Source organism: Rhipicephalus microplus, chromosome 10, assembly GCF_043290135.1.
Source record: "Rhipicephalus microplus isolate Deutch F79 chromosome 10, USDA_Rmic, whole genome shotgun sequence".
Taxonomy (NCBI): domain Eukaryota; kingdom Metazoa; phylum Arthropoda; class Arachnida; order Ixodida; family Ixodidae; genus Rhipicephalus; species Rhipicephalus microplus.
This window is the reverse complement of record NC_134709.1, coordinates 86071803-86092968: the sequence shown is the minus strand read 5'-3', so window position 1 is coordinate 86092968 and position 21166 is coordinate 86071803.

The window sequence follows — 21166 nt, the reverse complement described above, 5'->3', positions numbered from 1 at the left end:
TGCCCAGCGTGCCCACTCAAACAAGAAGAGAGACGTGCACATCGCGTTCCATTCTGGCCCTGACATTTGCTCCAGAGGGAGTGCGTGTGTTCCATCGGTAGATTCTATTCTCCTGCCCTCCACCATGGAGAGTGGAGTGCTCCGGCGTAGAGTTCGTGAGTCACTCTAAATCTGCCAACGGATGACGCCATTTTTCTCATCAGGCCTTTCAACCTGCCGATGTCCCCCTCGTGCGTTTGCCTTCTTTGGGAACCCAGACAGTTACCTTTAATGACCAGTGGTTATCCTGCGATGCACAACGTGCAGGACCATGTTCATTTCTTCTCCTTGATTTCAACTATGATATTACTAACTCCAGTTTGTTCCCTGAACCACTCTGCTCAATTCTTGTCTCTTAAGGTTACACATATCATTTTCTCTTCCATCACTCATTGCCTCGTCCTCAATTTAAGCTGAACAATCTTTATAAGCCGCCAGCTTTCTGCTCTGTATAGGTAAGTCTCGGCAAGATGCAGACGTTATGAATACCTGGCTCTTGAGGAATAGAGGTAAGTTACTATTCGTGATTTGAGATTGCTTGCCGAATGTTATCCACCCCATTCTTATTATTCTAGGTATTTCGTTCTCATGGTGTGGCTCCACAGTTACTACCTGTCCTAAGTAAACATATTGATTTACAACATCCAGCGCCTTTCCACCGATCACAAAGCGCAGTTTTCTGCCGAGACTGTTGAACATTACTTTAGTTTTATGCATAATATTTTCAGACCTACTCCTCTGCTTTCCGAGTCTTGTTCAGTAATCATAAGCCGTTAATTCATCCCCCTGAGCTCTTTATCAAGACGATGTCATCAGCGAGTCAGAAATTGCTAAGAGGCTCTCCAGTAACTCTTGTCTCTAACTCTTCCGAGTCCAGGGCGCTGAAAAGCTCCTGTGAACGCTCGGTGAATAGCATTGGTATTTAGAGAGATCTTGGCTCCCTGCTTTAGAACTTTCTTTTAAATGCGAAGCATTTCTTAGCGAGCTTCGGCGACCTTAGGCGTATCTATCTATCTATCTATCTATCTATCTATCTATCTATCTATCTATCTATCTATCTATCTATCTATCTATCTATCTATCTATCTATCTATCTATCTATCTATCTATCTATCTATCTATCTATCTATCTATCTATCTATCTATCTATCTATCTATCTATCTATCTATCTATCTATCTATCTATCTATCTATCTATCTATCTATCTATCTATCTATCTATCTATCTATCTCTCTATCTATCTATCTATCTATCTATCTATCTATCTATCTATCTATCTATCTATCTAATCTAGCCGCCTACGACTTTTAGCTCTCCTGGCTGTTTCGATAATGGTATCGACACCAAGTTTTGTATGGCTTAACATGATTGCATGAAGAACACATTTGACTAGTTACAACATGAAAGTCGTGACATGTATGTCATGAATGTCATGATTTACATTTCATGGTCCTGCAGCTCTTGCGGTGGTTTTGTTCACATGGCATGTTGCAAAACTGGCATTGTTTGGCATGATTGCATGGCGAACACATGCGGCAGACCCTAAGATGAAAATTATGACATGCGTGTCATGCAACAACATGACTACATGGCACGCTCATGATGTGCTCGCGGGCGTTTCACTAGCGTCACATATACCAAATTAGATATTACAGTACGTGAATGAATGGCGCAGGTATGGGACTGCATGGTGCAAACATGATAATCATGAGATGTGTGTCATGTAACAACAACACGATATGTCACGCTCATGATACGCTGGCGGCTGTTTGGCTAGCTTCACACGTACCAAACTCAATATTACGTGACGCGAACGGACGACATAGGTAAATGACACCTCCAAACGTGATAATCATGACATGCGCGTCATGTAACAACATGACTACATGCTACACTGATGATGCGCTCGCGGCCGTTTCTCTATAGCTTCACATATGCCAAATCTGGTATTAGGTGACGCCAATGGAGGACGATGGTGTGTGACTGGTGCAAACATAATAATCATAAGATGCGTGTCATGTGAGAACATGACTATATACTACAGTAATTGCGCCAATACATTACGACGTGGCGCGGTGCGCGTGCTCGCTGGCGTTCATTTCGTCGGGTCACGCTGGCGTTGCAGCGCCAGGCGCTGGCCCTGCCATATACTCGCAGGCACGCCCCGCGCTGCGTTGGTTTGACGCATGCGCGCTTCAGCGCATCCGGCGGCCCTCTGTCTCAAAGAGAGAGAGAGAGACGAAGTGTTAGAGTGTACTGTGTGTATACTGTAGCAGTGTTGTCTGGATCGCTCCGGTTGCCGTCGGGCCGAGATGACGGACGCTAGTCGCGCCTAGAGAGAGTGCCCGCGTTTTGCTAACGTAGCGTCGCTGTGCCCAGCGTGCGCACGCGTCAACGCTACGCTGGAGTATATTGAGCCCTTCATGATGCGCTGTTCGCCATTTTGCTAGCTCCACATATACGAAATTTGGTGTTACGTGACATCAATGGATGACGAAATATATGACTGGTGCAAACATGATAATCCTGACACGCGTGTCATGTAAGAACATGACAAGATACCACGCTCATTGCGTACTCGCGGCCGTTTCGCTAGCTCCACATATACTAAATTTGGTATCACGTGACGTGAATAGATGACGAAGGTAAACGACACATCCAAACATAATTATCATGACATGAAAGTCATATACGGCATCACTTACTTCTGCCTCGTAACGTTGTGCTCATTTTAAAGTTACATATCAACGTTTCTTATTCATGTTTCGCATATCATCGATTCCCACTTTACGTGTGATCTGCCCATTTTTTATTTGAATTTCGTCGCTTTCCATATGAAGGTTTCTTTACAGCTGCTAAAAACTGTGACCAGTGATCCAAAGTCACGGAGAAGGTACGACGGAACATCTCGGCGATCTTCCAAACCGTGAAAACACCTTAGCTTGCGAGGAGAATCCACGTGTTTCATTGGATGATGATGATGATGATGATGATGATGATCATGATGATGTTTCTCTCTCCCTGATGGCGTTCACCCACAAAGAGGATCGGATAAGCAACGGAAGTAGGAATCTTCGAGGTAGACGGCTATGGATCTCAAAGCATCCCTTGCCGCCCATTGCGGTTCTGGTAGGGTTTGGCTAGGGCGAGGACAACGGTATTGTCGGAAGCAAAGCCTTCGATATGAATAGACGTTTTGCGACTTTTCCGGTAGGGGAAAGGCACACATGCCAGGGCATTGCGAAAAAGGTGGATTGAGGCATTGGGGCACTCGGGAAGAACTCTGGACATGTGAACGCACGTGGTTCCGTTTTAGAAGATCGGGGGAGGGAGAATGTTTCATCATAGGGCACCCCCTCCCCATTGGTCGAGTATGAGGGACAACACACGATAAACCACTGTCTACTTACTCTATTACGTACTTCATGTTTATATATTATCCCCTATTGTTATTCAACTTATATTGGTCTAAATCCTTGGTAATGGTATCTAGACCCGTGGACTTGTAGCCTTGCATTCTGCATAGATTTGCATACCGCTCATGCCGCTAAATGAAACGTGCGGAAATGCGCTTTACTCATTATTTTCCTTCTGCGTTTTGAGGTTAAAAAAAACATTTTGTTTCGCTATTTTTCTCTTTTGTTTTGTTCTTTTGTGAGCAACACAGATGCAACATCATGTTGTTTCATGCTGCTGCTGACTGTAAATGTGGGAGACCTTAGTCAAGCGTTCCCCGCTTTCAGTATCAAACATTCACGAAGCCTAATTGTATCGATGGAATAAAATTTATCATTATTGGTAGTGGTGATTTCACAAGGCAATGATCAGTGGGACCACCTCCTAGTGCAAAGCGCGAGCGGTGTGCACGAGTTGTGGACGCTGGGCCTGTTCGAGCATTACTGTCCGTACCGGCTGTCTGCCTACTACCTGGCGTCGTTAATAATCTCCTGCATTATTATTATTATTATTATTATTATTATTATTATTATTATTATTATTATTATTATTATTATTATTATTATTATTATTATTATTATTATTATTGTTGTTGTTGTTGTTGTTGTTGTTGTTGTTGTTGTTGTTGTTGTAACATGCTCTATAAACAACCATGTCCTTTTTTTTTGTCCATAAGGGATCGTTCGGCCATGTTGGTTTCGGGTTATGACAGCGCAGTGCGTGCACCTCTATGCTCTGGCACACATGCGTATGAGTTCGAAAAAATGGACGCGGTTATCTCCATCAGATAAGCGCAAGATCCTTCGTCGTCTGAAAGACGGCTTAAGACCACTGGACATTTCTAATGACTACGGAACTGCACCGTCGAAGGTGCAAACGATAGCGATAGGAAAATTCGAAGCTTGACGGCGAAACTCCGTCATATCGCACCAGGAAACAACTTCGCGCGGAGCATTGCAGTGAACGATTCCACTGTGGCTCGACTCCGCGACCAGCTGTGTCCCGAAAATTCATGTGTCTGGGCGAATTATACAGGCCGTTTTTTATTTCGCGTGTAGGGGTGCCAGTTCCATTCAAGATTACAAATTTCTATTGAAAATGTCTTACTTTCCACACTTTTCACTCCATATTTGTTGTTCCAATCCTGTTCCGTTTTCTGCTGAATATTCAGTTTCGTGAACTTACAGTATGTGAGCAACTTTCTTGGGTCACTTGAATTCACCTATGTACGTGCGTATGGGAGAGAGAGAGAGAGAGAGAAAACGAGAAGGACACGTTTCTCATTTTGTATACCGACTTCTGCTTCTGTTAGACAAGAAGAGCTCGCGCGGGTGTGTGCCGTCACCTGTCGGTGATTCTAGAAAGCAATAGCTCAATGGTGTTGACCGCGCCGTCCGAGCGGTTGATTCAAAGTTATTTCGCGTGCTTGCTAACGAAATAGTCACTGATTTATTTTTTGACTCACACAACACTGCACCTACTATTCACATTTACTGAATGTTAGAACAACTACATTCCCTGTAAAAAAAAAACTACAATTAGCTCCCGTAACGACATTGGGTCAGAGGAGCGAGTACTACCACCTCTACAATGCTTCTCTTGTATTACTCAGTCCATCTGTCTCAACTACTGCTTGAAGATTGCAATGCGCACCTCAAATCTGACTTCAAAAAACCAAGGATCAGTGGCTAAGAGGCTTGGCTGATGACCCGAAGGCCACGGGCTGGATCCTGGCCTCTGACGTCACATTTCGATGGAGGCGTAACGGTAGAGACTCGCGTACTGTGCGATTTTAATGCACGTCAAAGGACACGAGAGGGCCAATTATTCCGCAACCCTCCTCTACGGCGTCTCTCATCATATCATGGTTTTGGGACGTACAACCCCAAAAGTAATAGTAATTGTTAGGGTTCATTGTCTCAAAACCTAGATATGATTATGAGAAACACCATAGTGGAGGGCTTCGGAAATTCAGACCATTTGGGGTTCTTCGACGTGCACCTTAATATAAGCAAACGGGCCTCAAGCATTTTCCCACCCGTCGAAAATGCGTGGCCGGGATGCCATCCCGTGACCTGCGGGTCAGTAGCCGAGTGCATTTATCCAGTGCCACTAGACCACAGTGGCGGGTAAAAAGACCTCACATATTATTATTAAAATCAAGGTATTGATATATGTGGTTGAGATAATATCCAAACCATTTGCGTTTTTTTTTCGAAATTACAAACTTGTAGCATGGTTGCGCTACGTGATCTAGACAGTGAAAATTTGCATATATGCTGCATTGTTTCACTTCGAGCAAAGTATCACTGGGCTTATTCACACCTCCGGGTAAATAAAGTAATCATGCGCAGGACGTGGTTTCAAAAGGCACGCCGACTGCATCTAGCTGTAGTTGTCAATTTCATGATTTGATTTTTTTCTTAACTGTGTTCTTTCGTGTACACTAAACCACAACTTGACAGAAATAATAGGCGATGGATTGCTTTAACCCATTAGCTACGGTAGCTGGCGATCATCCGGCAACGTTGGCAAGGCCAAAAGCGTTGGCAAGGCCGAAATCACCACTCGCTTAGAAAATGGTTGTTCGAGACAATGTTTCATAGATGGCAGCGTATTATTTAATGTTTGTCGTTTACTTGATATTCTATCCACTAGAGTGACACACACACACACACACACACACACACACACACACACACACACACACACACACACACACACACACACACACACACACACACACACACACACACACACACACACACACACATATATATATATATATATATATATATATGTGTGTGTGTGTGTGTGTGTGTGTGTGTGTGTGTACCTAGTGTGTACCAAAAGGTACCTAGTGATAACCAGTATATATACACTTTAATTCACTGAGGCCGAAATAAGGATCAGCGACTCGCAGGTGGCGTTACGAAACTAGGCTAACGGCCGGGTGTCCCGGGAGGCGCTGCGAATATTGACGATCAACCCGGTAAGAATACGAAACAAAAATGATACATTTGTGATATGGACACCTGCCCACACGCACTGCCCTCTGGCCGGCAACGAGGCTGCAGACGCGGCGGCTCGAGAGCTCACGAACCGAGCAGCTGCGCATGCCGATGCCGACTCTACCGAGGCCACACGCGGAATAGTGTGGCAGTGGGAGGAGCGTATGACTAGCTACAGCGAGATTACGCAGCACTACAAGCTCGTTAGGCGTAAATACCCACCACCACATAGCAAATTAAGTAAGAAGCAGTCAGTTGCACGGAGACAACTCGAAACAGACACTTTTCCAAATCCAGTGATCTTTCGCCTCTGTTACCCTGACCTGTATTCGACTGATGAATGCAAAGCATGTGATTCCCGGGCAACCGTGGGGCATATGTTATGGTAGTGCTCGTGTCTCAATGACGCAGTCAGCAGTACAAACGAGGAGGCAGTATCAATCCGCAGGGCGCGCTGGGAGGTGGCTCTGCTCAGCTCCACATTAGAACAACTATGGGCCGTCCAGCGAGCCGAGGAAGCCGCCCGAGCCCAAGGGCTCATGGCCGATGGCTATGCCGGGGTTCAAGCCCGCCCCAATTTATAATCTCCGGACTCTTAATAAATGTTGTTTCTCTCTCTTTAAAGCTTATGGAGGAATCCACTTTCTATTAGGAAATTGATAGTGTTAGACAGTGGAACAAGTGCATCGTCTCCTAAAATTTGATTGTTGTTCGTCGGTGTGTGGTGTTTGTATAGTGCTCTGAAATGATTTCGTTTTTCTGCTTCAATGTATAGACACCTGATTAGAGTATGTAAAACCGTCAATGGCTGTTAATATTTTTCACATTCCGGCAAATGTTCTCTTCTAAGCAAAAAGTTGTGAGTAAGGTGAGTGTGCCCAATGCGGAGTCGGCATAGTATGACCCCAATGAACCATTCTTGGCGAGCAAATGACTTCTATTCGCCCACTGTGCGCTTAACCAAATACAGTTTAGTACTCAAGCAGGAGCCCCATTGTTGCTGCCATATTGATGACAATGCTACACGAATAGTACATAGACTCTCTTGAACGGGAATCTTTGTTTGTTTAACTGATGTCTGTGCTGCTAAGACGCGCATTCGTCAGCCTTTTCGTTGCCTGGTATCTCTATGTGGCTTGGAACCCAACAAAAACGAACATATTCTCATTATTTGAACAATCATATGTAGGATATCACTAATGAATGTTCGCACTCAGATTTTAAATGTAGCGCTCTTATTGAACTTCATGAGGCAGTGTATATGATTGCTTGTCCGTGTTCCTCAGTGATAGTTTTTTTTTTTGCTGCTTCCCATAAGGCGTACACTTCAGCGCTGATAATGGACATGCGCTCTGGTAATCTAACACTGACAGCGCTTTCTTCTGTCACAATCCCAATGCCAACGTGGTGTTTTCTTTTCGAGCCATCTGTGTAAATTTCGGTATAACCTTTGTATTTGTTCTGGACTTAATTAAGTGTTGTGGTGTGGTGTCGTTTTTCCTAAATCGGGTCAGTGAAAACTCGCAGAGTTGCTCCATGTCAGCCCAAGGCGGCAGTCTCGGTAGTTTTATGGCTACCTTCAGTGCGTCATTACAAATAATGTAGGTGCGTCAATGCTCTTCGAAGCTTAAAATCAATGTTTTGATGAGCTGTGGCTTGTTTGAATAGTGTTACGTGAGTGGCATTGGGCGATGATGTCGTGGCGCATATGTTGAGACTGTGACCTAATCCTTAAAACATAAGAGAGGGTTTAAAATATGCGGCGCTGGAATAGCGGAGGTCCATTGCGATCTATGTACAAACTCTGGACTAGTGATGTTCTGTTGGCACCATTTGATAAACGCAGACCGAGATTGTGTACGGGGTCTAGACGGCGAATGTAGGATTCTCTGGCCGAGCCGTAAGCAATGCACCCATAGTCTAAAAGGCTACGCACAAGGGAACGATAAACCTTCAATAAGCATAATTGATCAGAACCCTAATTCACCCACTGTGGGCGCATTAGGGTTCTAAAGGAATAAAACCTTTAAAATATTAAGCGCTTTACTAGCCTTGATTTTGAGTGCATTAATATGAGCAAGAAAGTTCAGTTTACTGTCCATTGTAACCGCTAGGAATTTTTGTTCATGCTTCATCATCATCGCCATGTTGTTTAATGTAAGCTCTGGGTCTGGAAATAATCCTCTCTTCAATGTAAATATACCACAGTAACCGCCTTTTGTGAAGAAAATTGGAAGCCATTTCTGTCAGCCCAATGTATTAGTTTGTTTATGGTAACTTGAAGTTGCCTCTCACATGTTGATAGGTTAGAAGCACGAGAAGCGATTTGAAGATCCTCAGCATATAGAGAGGGCATTATTGTGGGTGGTATGACCATATTAATTGAATTCATTTTCACTATGAAAAGAATAGGGCTAAAGACGCAGCCTTGAGGCACGCCGTTTTCCTGGCTAAACGTACGTCAAAGTACAGTGCCTAACCACACCTGAAATGTTCTGTTAGTCATGAAATCAGACAAACAATATAGTATTTTGCCTCTAATGCCTAGATTAGCGAAGTCTTGCAGAATTCCGTGTCGCCACGTGGTATCGTAGACCTCTTATAGATTAAAAAAAACGCAAAACAGTGCTTCTTGTGACGAAAAGCCTCTCGTATTTCATGCTCCAGACGAACAAGATGGTCAGTGGTTGAGCAACCTTTTTTATATCCACACTGATGTATTTCTATTGAAGTTCCTGAGTACAGAATAAATTTAGTATGCAATTTATGATACTTTTAAGTTTTTGCAAGGCAACTGAAATTGCGGGTATCACCGATAACCAACTGTTCCGTGCTGCCTTAGCTAATATTGTATATGCAGAAATATCTGGTGTTTAATCTGTGTTTGTGTGACTACATTGTTGCGATAATACTAATTTGTTTTGTCTTTCCTTTTCCTTTTTATGTACACAACGTTTTTTTGTAACCATGCTACCTCATGTTATGTCTTTGTTCGGTACCACTCCCCTCTGTAATGCCTCTGGCCCTGAGGGTATAATAAAAAAATAAATAAATAAAATAAACTGGTAAAAGCGATCGGTGAGTAGCTGCTAAGAGATGTTGGGGGTTTTCCAGCTTTCAGATATGGGACTTATATGACAGTTTTCCATTGTTCTGGCATAGATCCAGATTGCCATACCATGTTGAAAAATGTAAGTAAAACTTTTGTAGATGATTCGGACAGGTGTGCCAGCATAGAGTAGTGTATGTTCTCGGGGCCTACTGCCGTTTTTTTTTTCACCATGTGAGGGTAACCCTATTTAGTTCCTGTAGTGTTAAGGGTTGGTTGTAAGCTTCGTGCGAAGCACCTCTGAGCGGAAGTTTCTGCTTCTCTGCAGTTTCTTTGTGTTGGAAGAAAGTATCAGTGTTGTTGGCTAAATTGGAATTGTGGTAGAAATGTTCCTCTTATATGTCGGCTTGTTCTTGTGTTGTTGTCTGGATGTCTGGGCTTGTGAGAATGGGTATTGTGTAGGCTGAGTAGTCTACTCTGAATTGCCTCAACTGGTTCCACGATATCTTAGACGAGACAATGTTATTTATGGAAGAAATGTAAATGTACCATGATGTTTTTTTCAGCCTGTCTACGGATATATCGCACCTTCGCTTTAGCCTGCTTGAAGTTCACGAGGATACTGTATGTGGAGTACCTCCTCAGGACACCCCAAGCTTTGTTTTGCAATTTCTTTGCTTCGGTGCATTCCTTTGTCCACCAGGCATTTCGTTTATTTCGGACATAATTTGATGATCGTGGTGTCGTTTTTCCTGCGGCTGTAATCACGATATCAGTGATTTTGTTGTTTATGTCATCGATGGCCATTTCTGGCGAGATGGCGTCCTCGAGTTTTGCATACTCTGAAGACAGTGGCTAGTCCGCAAGATGGATTAGCCAGCGGCGTGGTTTAGAGGTGATGGTGGGTAGTGACAATGGAAATTTGATTATTGCAGGTAGGTGATCACTGCCATACGAAGAGTCGAGGACTTCCCACTAGAAATCATTAAAAACAGGTCGTGAACAGAATGCTAGATCTTGGCAACTAAACTTGCCAGAACTTGGTGAAAAGTATGTTGGTGTGCCAGAGTTTCAAAGACAAATGTCATTCGACAAAATAAATTTTTCAATCAGTTTCCCTCTTTGGTCCATTTTGTCGCTGCCCCATAGCGTACGATGGTCGTTAAAATCTCCTACAAAAACAAATGGTTCTGAAAGTTGGGCGGTCAAGTCCTCGAGTTCTTGTAGTGTTAATTGTTCGTTTGGGGGAATGTAGACAGAGCAGATGGATGTGGTGTTGTGTGCAATAATGTTGACTGCCACGGTCTCGAGAAGGGTGTTTAATGTGATTGCTCGGGTGGGAATGCCACTTTTTATTACAATTGCAACTCCTCCCGATGAACGGCTTCAATGTTGCCGTTCCTTACGAACTGCATACCCTTTTAGTATACGTGTGCTTTGCGCCCAGGTTTGTTTACTGGAGGCAAAATGCTATCGGGGAAAACTTGTTAAGGAAGTCTGTAATGTCACCTAAGTTTTGAAGTAGGCCTCTGACGTTTCAATGAATAATAAAAGCCATGATAAAATTAAAAGGAAGCAAATGTACTAATAATGTAGATCGACTGTTAAAATTATGGTAGGTGACAAATGGTGAAAACTGGCTTCATCAAGAGCGATAACCACTCAGGTTATTGCTTGGGTTCCAGCGTTATTGGGGTCTTGTCCCGCTTGGCGCGCTCGAGGGAATGCTGCTCATTCATGGTCGATGACACCGAGGTTTTAGAGTCGATCTCCATCGCCTTGATAGAGGCGCTGGAGGATCGAGATTCAGGCCCTGAGACGCGCGTCTCGGGCTTTGTTGTGCTACTGAGTCACGGGTCCTGCGCAGCCGAAGCAGGTAGGGCTGCCTTGGATGTTGTTGGTGGAGCTACCTCCAAGGGGGTTGGTGGAGCTCCTACGGGACCGCTGGCCGCGTTCCCCGTAAGCTCCTGAGGCCGTTCCGGTGTTGCCCCCCGCCCCACCGGGCTGGCATAGCATTTGTCAAGTAAGAGTCCAAGCCTCTTCCTCGCTTCAAAGAAGGTTGGTTTTTCTTTGACTGTTAGGGCAACTATTTCTTCTTTTTTTCTGCATAGATTCGATCTGGAATACGCCGGGTTGTAGTGCACGCAGTGGGAAGATTCCTGACATTTCTCCGACTTGTGTTCGTTGGCGATGCAGCTGGCACAGGTTTCTTTGTTCATACAAGATTGTGAAGCATGGCTGAACCTCTGGCACTTGAAGCTGTGCCTCGGGTTCGGTATGTATGGTCTGACGTTTGTTTTGAGGTATTCAGATCCACAGAGGGGAATGCGTACAAAGGCGCAGCCGGAAAGGAAATCACTGCCGCTACGAAGGATGATAAATTACTCGCTACGATGGCTCAATTCTTAAAAGAACGCACACACGTTTCAACTAAAAACCACAGATTTCCGTCAAATGATGAAGAATTTGAAAGAAATTGTGCTATTCGCAGGCGAGCTGAACGGAAAGCTCTGCGCACAAACAGTTTAAAAGACCTCCGAGCCTGCCGACGGACAAAGCGCCATATTAGGCGCTTCCTGGATAAACATAGCTGGCAAATTTGGCGTGACTTTTGCTCAACATTAGATGTTCTACAACCTGTGTCCAAAATCTGGCGGGTTTTTAGGGGCATGCGCATGCCACTCCAGCAGCTTCACCCTTTCGCCGCCCTCTCCCTGCACGAATGAAAATCCCTCGAAGAGCTCTCAGAAGGATATTGCGCACTACTATCAACAATTTCAATGCTTTGGACTTCATCTGCAGGTAACCAGCCTGGCTACTCACGGGCGGCAGTGCCAGCGCTAGACATACTTTTTACAATTGAGGAACTGAACACTGCTATTGGTGAGTCAAACAGGCGCACATCACCTGGTCACGACGAAGTAACCTATGGAGCCATTGCAAAGCTACCCCACGCGTCCCACCTACGAATCCTAGAATATTATAATGCCTCGTGGATGTCTGGAATGGTTCCCGCTGAGTGGAAGCTGGCGAAAATAGTGCCCATTTTGAAACCTGGTAAGCAGCCAACAAGCTACACCTCTTTCCGGCCTGTCACCTAACTGCGTTGCGTTAGCAAACTCATGGAGCGAATGATTAAAAAAAGATTGACATAGTTCCTTGAAAGCCGCAACGAATTTCTGCGAGAAATGAACGGGTTCCGCCAAGGCAAATCGGCTATCGACAATGTCATCACACTTGTCTCTTCCCTGGAAAAGGTCCTCTACACAGGTCAAATCCCGACAGCCGTATTCCTTGAAATTGTAGCGGCGAGAGAAGGAGAGACGTGAGATGACGTCGAAGGCGGCCGATGGGGCCGTGCCGATCTCGCCACTTTATTGCAGGCCTGAAGCGGAGCCACGTCGGCTACCAGCGTCCGCCACGCCAGGCGTGTCAGCTCGTTCTAATTCTCGCGCAGCTCGAGCTCGCGCCAGCTGCGCGAGAGACGCGGCGCGGTGATGGAAAAAATGATGATGATGATCATGCACTACAGGGCTCCCCCCCTAGCGCTTTGCGCGATTTGAAGTGTATATGGCAAAGAAAGAGAAAGAGACTATGTACATGAACGACAATCCGCAAGGTGTCCGTTTAGGAAGTCCAGTTTGTCAACGTGTAGTGACCAAAGGGAGCCAGTGGGTCTCTGGTGGGCGACACTGGGAGTTGCGCAGAGGACGAAGAAGTAAGCGTTCCGAAACTGTGTTTGCACACAAGTGGGTGACAGGATGACCAGCTGGGGCTAGCTGGGAGCACACAGGGTGTCGCGAGTTAGCATTGCATGTAGTAAAGATGCGTTCAGGGTGAGGTGACGACGGGTGCACAAAAGCCGATTTGGCCCCTGCGCGCGAATCAATTAGAAGTGGCGTAGCGAAGTCCTGCAGACCACCCATCGACAAGCAATGGCCTTGACGGTGCCCTCGCGGGCGTGCACAGCACTGGTGCCCATGACGGTACGCAGGTGTCGTGACGTGAGTGGCATCTGAATATGAGTGGATCTGACCACCCACGCTGGCAGTGAGCAAGTAGGATTGTACACGCCGGGCAGAGGTGAATGACGCATGCGGCCCGTAAAAGGGTGTGCCCACAGTCCAGTAACACGCCAGCTCGCCCACGGCTTCCGTCAAGAACTCAGCAGGAGGCGTGTCACGGGAATCAGCAGACCTGGACTCCAGAGGAGGCTCAGTGGGCGTACCCTGACCTGGCGAATCACCCTCAGTAGTCGGCGCACGTCGGTTCGTGCGCAGGTCGGTATGGAAGATGGGTGCCCGCATGCCAGGCGTGAGATGTGCGGTCTGCTGTGACATAGGCAGATCAGGCACGTCGTCCTCAGGAGCGTCGGTCAGAGTCGCAACATCTCGGAAGTCTGGCCGTGGTTGACAGCCCTTGGCTTCAACCTCGCCCGCGAGAGACCGCGAGGGCGAGGATGGTTGCTGCCGGCCAGACACGCAGATTACCGAGGTGAGTGGAGAGGCATCCCCGGACATCGTTGATACTGAAGCCCTCGCGACCGGGGGGTGAACAGCAGGCGTGACGATGTCCGCAGTCGTTGTAGACGCCAGGGCGCTCGATGACGCCGCCGTCGCAGAACCCGACGTGTCAGCCGTGCCGTGAGCCATGGAGGTCGGCTGAGACGAGCCGGCAGCAAGCATGCCTGAAGTACCATCGGCCGCGGACCTCGAAAAAACGCACCCCGTGGTGGAGAGGTCGTCGGCAGCAGGAACGACCTCAAGAACCTCGTCGGATCTGTGACCGGGTGCGAGACTCACCGCGCCAGCGGCGGGATCCAAGGCGGAGGGAGACGTTGTCGGGGAAGCTAGGTCCTGGTCAGTGAAGACTTTTGGGCCGGAGGGTACCGCACGCTGCGACGCGGACGAAACCTGTAAGTCGCGGGTGAACGGCAGCGGGTGGTAGGTGAGGCCATGTCTGGCAAGCACCGCCGAGCAGAGGTCATCGTAAGGCTGCTGGCTGGAGGTTGAAGTGCCAGAGAGATGACGCAACTCTACCGGGAGGGCGTCGAGAAGAATGGCGTGCATCTGCAGCTGGTCCGTGACGCCATTCAGCGCCAGAACGGCGTCGAGCTGCATAAACCATACCTTGGGGTAAGTTGATTGGTACGGCGGCACTGGTGGGCAGAGTTGCGGGAACATGGCCGCGGGCCGCTCGGCGAAGGGCGTGTTCTCCGGGTCACCAATGTAGCGGCGAGAAAAGAAGAGACGTGAGATGACGTCGAAGGCGGCCGATGGGGCCGTGCCGATCTCGCCACTTTATTGCAGGCCTGAAGCGGAGCCACGTCGGCTACCAGCGTCCGCCACGCCAGGCGTGCCAGCTCGTTCTTATTCTCGCGCAGCTCGAGCTCGCGCCAGCTGCGCGAGAGACACGGCGCGGTGATGGAAAAAATGATGATGATGATCATGCACTACAAAATTAAAGCAGCTTTCGACTCAGTCTTTCACCATGCCATCCTCCCAACCATGAAAAATCTTGGCCTAGAAGGGAATCTAAACAACTGGATTGAGAACTATCTAAAAGAGCGGAAAATATATATGAGAACTCCAAATGGTCCCACACAGTTTTGTACAGTAGAGAAGGGTACCGTACTCAGCCCGTTCCTTTTCAACCTTACCCTGATACACATAACAAAGTCACTTCCTAGAGAAGTACACATTGCGATTTTACGCCGATGACATCTGTATCTGGAACACTTCAAGGTTACGTTACATCACCAAACAGTGACTTCAAAAAGCTTTACAGAACATCTCCACGTATCTAGCGCCCCGAGACATGCACCTTTCACCAGAAAAGAGCACAGCCATTGCTTTCACGAGAAAGAAAATGAGCAAGTATGCACTACTCCTCGGTGGACGACCGCTGACCTATGTACAGTCTCAAATAATTCAGGATTCATCATCGACAGAAATCTTTCCTGGTCTCCTCAGGTGAAGAAGCTTCGAACTAGAATTGTAGCAGCAACTCAACCCTTCAAATTCATGACTGGAACACGATGGAGATGTACATGCCGCTCAATAGTACTGCTTCAGAAAGCATACATTGAAGGAACATTGCGCTATTGTCTACCGGTGCATCACCAATTATCCCCATTAAACAAGACAATTTTGGAAGCCGCACGCAACAGCTGCCTACGAATATGTCTATATAGGGCTGCTGAAGAGCTCATCAGCATTGGGAAGTGTAGCAACATTAGGATGTCTCCCACTAGAAGTTACTCTGTCCAAGAAACCATGCGCACTCGTCTTCGACATGTATTACAAGGTAAAAATCATTTCCTGTACCAAGTTCACCTAACGCACAGCAAATCTTTATTCGGACAAGCTGTGCGAATGCTTCAACTCTCTCCTGTTAATCAGCCACAAAAATTAATGCCTGAAACATTTCCTCCTTGGACACTTTCACCTCAACTATGAAAAAAGTTGTACCTGGCATCAATGGGGCAAACAGACGAATGTCACAGGTTGCGCTGTTCCAGACTAGTCTCCTCTTTGCCGAGAACTATGCTCAGCACTAGCATATTTACACCGACGCCACAACCACTCGGGAGACTTCCGCTTATGGACTTTATATCCATTCTACAAGTCATATGCTATCCTGTCGACTGCAAGGAAGACATCCTAGACAGCAGCAGAACTTCATGGCATCATAGAATCTGTCCTTTACATCTTGCACCAAACGCCGGACCGATGGGTAAGTTTTCACCGACTCCAACACTACAGGTATTGTTCGACCCCCTAAAAAAAAAAACGAATTCTCACCTCGTTTAATTCGACATAGCATACCTACATCACCTGGCTGTTACCGCAGGGAACTCTGTCATATTTCAGTGGGTACTGGCTCATTGTTGCATTTTCGCCAACGAAAAAGTAGACGAAGCAGCACGCAAAGGTCTTCGACACCACAATTACAGACGAACTTATTTTATTAAATTAGGTGCAGCTCAGATGGCCCAAAGACTTGCGACTGAAGATAAGAGACGCTGGAACCTTCCAATACACGATTATGCCTTCCTTCACTCAAGCAACCCCTATCTGAGAACAAGACTCTCATTCGAAATTCCTCGCCATCTGGAAACACTATACCATCGTGTACGTCTAAACAGTACCTATGTTAACAGCCTACGGTACCGCTTTGGTCAGTCACCGAGTCCGTATTGCAACAACTGTGGCTTCATCAAAACTGTAGAACATATACTGTTTGAGTGTAGAGCGTATGCTGATGAGCGTGCGCTTTATGAACGTTGCATGCATTCCATAACCAAGAGAACTTTCTCCCTTGACTGTGTATTGGGACCTTTAGCTTGCCCCACTTTACAGAGACGTACTATGATACTTTTTTTGCATACTTGGACAGCATCGGTCAGCTAGACAAGCTGTAGCTGTAGCTTGGCACGACGAAAAAAAACTATTAGCGCGTCCTCATTCAATTGTCAAAGAGGTGGCATTTTCCTATACTTGTTTTACTCTACCATGTATATTTTCATTTTGTCTTTTTTTTTCTGTCGCTCTCTCTCTTTCTATTCGTACTTTCAATCCTCAATCCCCTTCCCCACGCAGAGTAGCAAGTCAGCGAATTTTATATACCGGCTAAATTCTCTGCATTTCAATAAAGAGTTTTCTCTCTTTTTCTCTGCTTCGAGAGAGCTACGAAGTGTGCTTGTGCCAAAAGTTAGGACTACATGTTTTCCCGGGAGTTGTTCCTTTTTTCGTCTGATTGTTATTCGTTGGACCTTTACTACATTTTGATCTTGGAAACCCTCGAGGAGTTGCTCATCGCTCAGGTTCATGAAATCTGCTTCCGAGATGACACCCCTACATGTGTTTAGAGATCGGTGAGCTGTGATGGTGTTTTCCAGGTTTCCAATACTGTCCATGTCATAGAGTTTTGCTACTTGTTCTTTCCTTTTTATTTCTATCAGAAGGTCTCCAGTCTTCATTTTTGATGCTTTGTATTCCTTTCCTATTGCTTCGGGTAGGCATTTCGCCACCAAGAAGGGGAACAGTTTACGCAGAGTTGTACTTCCTTCGCTAGGCAAAACTTGGAAACGGGGGAAGTTGTTTAGGTCGGTTTGGAGATTGAAATGGAATGGAACTTTGGTGTGACCTGTTCTTGGACATCGATCAGGAAGTTGAGGAAAAGCTTCCGCTATTAGATATTTGGAAAGTTCGGCAAGAGCGCTGACCGCCCTCCACGGACGCCCTACAAGGGGACGCGGCAGCTTCATAAAAGAGTCTGCACGACGCCAGTCGTATGCCGCTGCTATAACCTAATATGGTAAACCAAGGTTTGATGACCACACGCGGTTAACCCTTGCCGCCAGGAAAATTAGAAATGACTAGAAGAGAGGAGAAGACGGGAAAGATGTAAAGTGAGAGGGAAAGACGAAGATGTAGGTAGACAGATAGGAAAAGGTGCCGTCTGGGTGAAGCCAGGGCCAAACGGGTGTGTTGCCTCTGCCGGGGGGCGGGGGGGGGGCCTTAAAGGTCTCATCACCCAGCGTCGGCTCAACCCCCACGATCCCCGTTTCCCCGGACAAGCACGGCTAGGCGTGGGGGGGGGGGCGAGCCGACCCTTCCCCCCCTCCGTTAGGTAAGATCCGTGGTGTCACTACACACGGAACAACTGCTTGCAAAGACGCCCCTGCGGGACCAACTGTCATGATATGCTTTCATGGGTAAACTATTTTTCGCTAAAAAATCCTGCATCAACTTTCATGGGTAAACTATTTTTCACCAAAAAATCATGTATCAGATAATATGACAAAGCTTCAGAGTACGTTTTTCAAGACATTGTTTATAAGTTATGTAAGCGTGCATCACTTGATGTTTTATTTGAACATTACCAAGCATTTTATCCAGCCTGGAGAGTTGCAAAATAGCAGAATTGGTGAATTTTTTAATATTGCTCGCCGGAATATTTCATGTATCGCGCTTTATATCCTAGTCCTGATTTATTATTATTATTATTATTATTATTATTATTATTATTATTATTATTATTATTGCACTTGCATACAATAAGAAGTGCACTGTATTTTAGTGTAAGATTTCCGTGTTTTGCATAGAACAGCTAACAGTGTTCTCAACTATTATTTTGATAATTCATTTCTCCTTCGGCCTATATGTAATGCTTTGTAACATATATATTTCTTGAAACGTTGCACGGTTGTGTGTAGACAGATCGATTGCTTCTTTCTTGGAGATATGTATAAAATACTACTATACTAAATGTCCTTTTTCCTCCCTCCCCATTAATGTTCGCACAATGGACACAGGCTTTGCCATTTGTACTGCGACATTTTTTCACCTTCAGCACGGTGATTTAAGTGAATACTTAAACGAATGCGCCATTATATTATATAAGTGAACTTTGAAATCGCTTTCCACAGCACAAACACATTACTCTGTGAAAAACCGCTCTCAACAAACATCTCGGGAAATCTAGGGAATTTATTTACTCCAGAGAGGCAAAAAGTGGCTCCGCAGGTTGACAGAACTGTCACCTAGGCTTGAGCTTGCTGTTGCTGGCGCGATTCGGGATAGCTCGCTAGCTCACTGCTTTTCCACAGTTGAGTATGACGTCCTCGAATGCACTAACCACTTATACTAATCACACGTTTTCTTAATATCCAATTAGACAGGGAGTGCTTCTACTGTCTGATAATAGAGTAACACGTACTCAAAATCACTAATCACTTATTCTAAACCAAGGAGGATTAAAAAGGATTGCTGGAATGGAAGATCCCGCAATGCCTTGCCAGCTTTTTCCACTGCCAATATGATGCAAACAAGCTTTTTTCTGGTAGCGCCCACTTAAAGATATATAGTTCTTTTATATGTTAATGTAAATGTTACGTTATTTCCATATTAGAAGGTAGTTGTTCCTGACAATAAACACAGAAATGAGTTTTGCTGAGTGAATCTCCAAAGAAATTTGCCTCCAAATAGAAGCTTACTAACGAAAATTATTAACACTAAGATACACTTGGAGCCCTATGTGGCCCAGAAAAGTTTCCACATTAAAATCGTTGGCCGTGCGAGGGACACGCCCCGTTCTTAATCGCTGAACGGTGATAGTTTACCATGCCTCTAGTAAGATGACTGCCGTGGCCGCCATCTTGCCATAGGCACGGCTCACTCCTGGGCAATCATTTTTCCTCCAGCGTTTTTAAAATCCTTTTTGTTCTAAACACATGTAAATCTGGGAAAGCTAAATGCTCTTCCTTAGTAGAGTACTAAGTGCTGTAAATCGTTAAACTTTTAGGGGCGAAGCTCGTAAAGCCGTAGATCTGTCGATACATGCCTTTTTGTGACCGGTTCGTAACCACCTAGTTGTATGACTCACTCAGCAGGTGGCGCTACTGTAAGTGACAGACGATAGAGTTTCCTTAAATTAACTAGAGGGGACTCTGGCGCTGCGATCGTTCAGCGATCATGGGAATAATGGGGGGGGGGGGACAGTACACATATTTGCCTAGTCTTCGTACTTGCGGGTGGCGAATCGTACTGGTGGCTTCATTTATTGCTGTGTTTCGGTTTTGCTTCGAAGAAAAGAACGAAAGATTTTGAACTTCGAAACCTGATTTGAAGAAGTAACCCTAAAAAACAAGGTGAGGAAGCACGCACAACTGTTGAACATTTGCTGTTTTTTTTTATTTCTTGAGAAAACAGCTCCAAGCCACACGAACACGCGTGGAGCCTGAAGCAGGCCAGAAGTACAAAAACTAGACAAATCTGTGTACTACCTACCATTCACATGCTCGCTGAAGCGCCGTGCGTTGAAGCCCCCTTAGAGACTAGCGCCAGAGTTCCCTGTACTGTATTATTAGGAAACTATGTGACAGACACACAGACAGAGGAACGTATGGAAGTATGTACGGACAGACAGGCGGACGGACTCCCGAACAGACGGTCGGAAGCACGACTGGACGGACAGACGCACGGACGGACGAACGCACGGACGGACGGACGGACGGACGGACGGACGGACGGACGGACGGACGGACGCACTGATGATTAGACACACGGACGGACACTTCGCCCCACTCATCATCATTCACTCCGTTGATGTGCTGTGATCCTTTCTTTTATGAACGTTTCAATGCTAAAGATACTGGCAAGGTTTTAGAAAGGAAAAGGAGCGGCAGGAAATGTGTTAGAAAAAGTCGAAACACTAAACGCTCATGTTTCTGCTAGCCGCAATCAATGTTCATACTGGATTAAAGAAACGATGGATCAGGGAAAGGAAAGATCAGAGTGTGTGGCAACTTGAATAATTATGCTATGTCCAAGAAGTTCAAACAAAAACATTTCTCATGCAGCGCAAAGGTTCCTGCAGGAGTTATTAACGTTTTTTAGAAAACATATGGTGAAGCAGCCTCGATAACTTCCATGCAATAATGTTAATGCTCATATGTGATGTGATAATGGTGCGGGAATGATAATGCTCTTAAATAATGATATGTGTGGTAGCGTGACATTCATTACTGATTTTCGCAACCATAATGGTCATATATGCTGTGGTAGCACGTCCGGTAAGGTCTAATTAGCAGGAGGCCTTATTTCG